Source organism: Gossypium arboreum, chromosome 6, assembly GCF_025698485.1.
Source record: "Gossypium arboreum isolate Shixiya-1 chromosome 6, ASM2569848v2, whole genome shotgun sequence".
In the NCBI taxonomy this organism is placed as follows: Eukaryota; Viridiplantae; Streptophyta; class Magnoliopsida; order Malvales; family Malvaceae; genus Gossypium; species Gossypium arboreum.
In genome coordinates, this window is record NC_069075.1 from 135,722,924 (window position 1) to 135,728,182 (window position 5,259).

General features: G+C 35.7%; 1 non-coding gene across 1 annotated transcript; it reads left to right on the plus strand.

Annotated features, from left to right (window-relative positions):
* The first annotated feature begins 1,554 nt into the window (after window positions 1-1,554).
* LOC128294676 (small nucleolar RNA R71) lies at window positions 1,555-1,661 on the plus strand. The gene has a single exon (XR_008284984.1). It is a non-coding gene; the product is annotated as a small nucleolar RNA R71 (small nucleolar RNA).
* Window positions 1,662-5,259: the final 3,598 nt, after the last annotated feature.

Genomic DNA, 5,259 nt, shown 5'->3' on the forward strand with positions numbered 1-5,259 from the left:
AGTATGATCAATAGAGTCAATAAAATAACATGAGTCATCCTGTTCCCTAGAAAACTTCATAACATCATAAATTTTAAAGATAATCTCCTCGTTACCTACTCTAAGTACCAATTTACCGTCAACCACATCGATTATAGCCCTAGCAGTAGCTAAAAATGGGCACCCTAAAATTAAAGGTACTTCCACATCTTCATCCATGTCAAGCACAACAAAGTCAACAAGAAATATGAATTTATCTACTTTCACAAGTACGTCTTCTATAATACCCCTAAGATATTTAACAGATCTATCGACTAATTGAATATTCATCCTAGTGGGTTTAAGTTCCCTAAGACCAAGTTGTTTGAACATTTTATATGGTATCAGATTAATGCTAGCGCCTAAATCAGCTAGTGCTTTTTCAACATTCAGACTACAAATTAAGCAAGGAATAGTAAAACTTCCTGAATCTTTTAGTTTGGTTGGTAGTTTGTTTTGGAGTATGGCTAAGCACTCCTCGTTGAGTTCTACTGTAGATACGTCCTCGAACTTCCTTTTATTTGTTAAAAGCTCCTTCAAAAATTTTGCGTATGTAGGCATCTGCGAGATGGCTTCAAAAAAAGGTAAGTTGATATGTAATTGCTTAAAAAGTTCAAGAAGCTTACTGAATTGTGCATCAATGCGGTCTTGTTTCAATTTTGCTGGGTATGGAACTGGTGGTTTGTATGCCTTAGGCATTGGTTTGTCACTATTTTCGGGTTTTTCTTCCATCCTTTTACTTACCACAGCTTCTTGTGTTGGCTTCTTTTCAGTTTCCGCTAACACTTTCCCACTCCTTAGTGTAACTGCTTTCACATGCTCTTTTGATTTAGTGTTACTAGGTAAACTTCCTAGTGGTCTTTCTGAAATCAGTTTGGATAGCTGGCCTATCTGAGTTTCGAGCCCTTGGATCGATGCTTGTTGATTCTTAAGTGCTGTCTTGGTGTTCTGAAAATGGGTTTCTAACATTGATATAAACTTTGAAAGCATCTCTTCAAGGTTCGACTTCTTTTTCTATTGATAGGGTGGTTGTCGGTAGCCTGGAGATAGTTGTGGTCTTTGATTTCCTTGACCGACCCACGAGAAATTAGGGTGGTTCCTCCAACCTGCATTGTAAGTGTTACTATATGGATTGTTTTGAGGTCGAGGATTATTACCCATGTAATTTAATTGCTCGTTATCCATGTTGTGGCTATAGGGTTAGTATTCCGAATGGCTTGTTCCACCTCCACTTGCTTCGCACTGCATTACTGGGTGAACCTGTGAAGAACTAAGGAAACCATCAATTTTCTTATTCAAGAGTTCTACCTGATTAGAGAGCATGGTGACCGAATTGACGTTATAAACGCCGGCTGTTTTCGTTGGCTTTGTCCTCATGACTTGTCAATGATAGTTATTCAGTGACATCTCTCCTATAAACTTATAGGCATCTTCAGGTGTTTTATTATTGATGGTTCGGCCAGCAGCTGCGTCAACCATTTGTAGAGTCAAAGGATTCAGGCCATTATGGAACGTTTGAACCTGTAACAAAGCGGTAACCCATGGTGAGGGCACCTTTTCAAAAAGTCCTTGTATCTCTCCCATGCATCGTAGAATGTTTCTAAATCCATCTGCACAAAAGAAGAGATATCATTACGTAATTTAACCGTTTTAGCCAGCGGAAAATATTTTAGTAAAAATTTTTCGGTCATTTGTTCCTAAGTAGTAATTGACCCTCGTGGTAACGAGTTCAACCACTGTTTAGCTTTGTTCCTCAATGAAAAAGGGAATAACCGAAAACGAATGGCATCATCAGAACACCATTAATTTTTACGTATTGCATAGTTCTAAGAAGTTGGCTAAATGAGCATTGGGATCCTCATCATGCAAACCATCAAATTGAACAAGTTGCTGTATCATTTGAATAGTGTTAGGTTTCAGTTCAAAAGTATTTGTAGCTATAGCAGGTCTAACTATGCTCGATTCAGTTCCTGTTAAAGAAGGGTTAGCATAATTATACATAGTACATGGAGCAGGATTTTGATTAACCGCAATTGTAGGAGGTAGCTGATTGTCTTGGTTTTCAGCTATCTCTTCGGTTGGGGGTTGAGTATCGTCCTCTTACTCGTTCTCTGTGTATCTTAAGTTTCGCCTTATTTCTCTTTGGTTCCTGCGAATTGTGCGATCGATTTCTTCGTTAAAAAGTAGTGGTCCTGATGGGTTTCTTCTAGTCATAAACTATAAAAACCTGCCAAGAGAAGGAAAAAGTAAATTAATAAGTAATAATAATAAAATTAAATTAAATTACAATAAAAATAAATGGCTAAAGTAATAAAAATTGAGTGTTCCTAATATCTTAGTTCCCCTACAACGGCTCCAAAAACTTGATCGCGTGATTTCGTGATAAGTTTTAAATATTTATAATTAATCGTTCTTGAAACTAACTATTATCGCGATGTAAGCAAGTGTACCCATCGAACAGTAGTATAGTTTTAGCAAGACCGGATTGTCGAACCCAAAGGAACTAAAAGTACTAGTAATGACTGTCTTCTTATTATCTAGCCTAAGAATAATGTGGTTTTGTTTAACTAACTAATTAACTAATCTAAGAATTCACAAAAAGTAGAATTGGGGAATTGCTTTTGGGAAAATCGATTGAATTAAGATAATACTTAAGGAAAAATCCACCTAGACTGTACTTGTTATTCTGGCTCCGAATCGGACGATTTATTCATTTAACTTGTTCCGTAGAGATCATTAAGTTATGTTATTATCCCTATTCAAGACTAATAATGTCTAATCCTTAGATTGGATAATTGAGACCTTTCTCTAATTAACACCCTAGGGTTGCATTAACTCGATCTATGGATCCCCTTATTAGGTTTCATCCTAATCCGGTAAAATCTTGTCACCCTATGTCTAGGCGCGCAAACAACTCCGCTTAATTATGACAAATGTACTCTTAGACAGGGTCTATTTCTCCTCTGAATAAGAGCTTATCTTGAATCAGTATCCTAGGATATCAAAATAAAAATTAAGAACATATAATTAAGAACAAAATAAATATTTATCATAGAATTCAGAAAATAATAACAAGATTCGTCTTAGGTTTCATTCCCCTTAGGTATTTAGGGATTTTAGTTCATAACTAAAAAAGAAAACATCTCAGAATAATAAAGAATACAAAATATAAAGAAAACCCAAAACTCTTGAAGAGGAAATTGAGGAGAGATCTTCAGTCTTGACGGTGAATCTGGCTTCTGAGATGGATTAATCAGCTTCCTTGGAGTAATTCCTTACTCACTATTCTGTGCCTCCCTTTTCTTCCTCCTCTAGGGTGTATTTATAGGCTTTGGAATGCCTAAGAGCCCTTAAAGTTAGCTTTTTCTGAATTGGACTCAACTTGGGCTTAGCAGGGACACGCTCGTGTAACACGACCGTGTGCGATTACTTCAGGCCATGCTCGAGCCTGCCAAATTAACACGGCCATGTGATCTGCCCGTGTGAGGAGGTCCAGGCCGTGTTGATTTTGTACTTTAGCCTATTTTCTCTGTTTTTAGCCCGTTTCTCATTTCTTTCGCTCTCCTATGCTCTCCTGAGTATAAAACATGAAATTAAAGCATTAGGAGCATCGAATTCACCAATTCTAATAGGAAATCATCCATAAAATGCGTTAAACATGGGGTAAAAATATAAATAAATTACGGTTTATCACAGCAGCACTTCTATGCATCAGGCTAACAAGTTATAATAAATACTCTCCATTACAATTGGCTTTTGGTCAGGAGCCAAATATTTCCCATCTTAGAACTTTTGGATGTGCGATATATGTTCCAATTGCTCTACCACAACAACAAAAATGAGTCCTCAAAGGAGGTTGGGAATATATGTGGTTGAATCTTCTTCTATAATTAAATATGTCAGATCATTAACTAGAGATCTATTTACTGCATGATTTGTTGAGTGTCACTTTGATGAAACAACATTCCTAACATTAGGGAATACAACTGGTAAAAAAAATTACTTGGAATGAGTCATCATTATCTCAATTAGATCCTCGTACAACTTAATATGAACAAGAAGTTCAAAAGATAATACATTTGTAAAACATCGCCAATCAACTGCTAGATTCATTTACTAACATAAAGAGAATTACAAAATCTCACATACCAACTGAAAATGTTCTAATACGAATTGATGTCTCAATAAGGCAAACTGTTAGTGTAAAAGAAAGTAATCCATGCCTAAAGTGTGAAAAACTAGTTGGTTCCAAAAATAAGAATCCTCGTAAAATGAAAAAAATAAATATTCAAGAAGGTCATATTGTGGAGACAAGTGCCCAAAAAGAGACCAAAAATATAACAAATAAAAAACCCAGAAGAGGATCAAGTAACTGAAAATGGTCATAACAAAGAGATATCGATAAGTTATGTTACTTCGCGAAAAAAATGGAATCAGAAAAATATATGTAACACCCCTTACTCAGTCCAATCACCGGATCCAAGTTACAAGGTGCTACCACAATCACCGGAGCAATCACATACATAAAAAAATTACATTATAATAGATTTACTACAGTCTGCACAAATGGTGAACAGATGAAATGCAAGTATATCTCGTGAACAGATATAATGTGACCAACCTCACGTACAAACAGCTTACACACAGTCCTATTACGGTGCGTTTTAACTCCGTGTAAAGACATGTGGTGAACAGAACTTGCATATATGCATATGGTGGTTAGTTTAATGGATAGACTTATAGAAATTTAACTTAGCAGACTCATACATACACGTTGCATCCGTGAACTGTCTTGCTAACTATAAGTGGCAGACAGTCACGCAAATTATCTCACAAACAATCCGACAGTGGAAAATTCATTTACAAATCCAATTATGCCATAACATTAATTACTTATACAATCACCATATCAGTACCATTTCCATATATCATATTTTTACCAATTGGAGCAAGCTCAAGTACGAAAATCGTATATGCGTATACATGGTTCAACTAGCCAAAACACAATAGAACTATTAACCATTACACCTATTTACATGCGACTTATAACCGGCCAAAATGATCAAAGGACTACTTAATTGATAGATGGATAGTGTGAGCTTTAGAGATGATCCAATGGACTCATTCTGCAAAATGTCAACTATAGAAACATAAAATGAAACAGAGTACGCATTAAACATGCTTAGTAAGTTCATACAAAATTTACTTAACTTAATGGATATTCAAATAATTTATGCAATT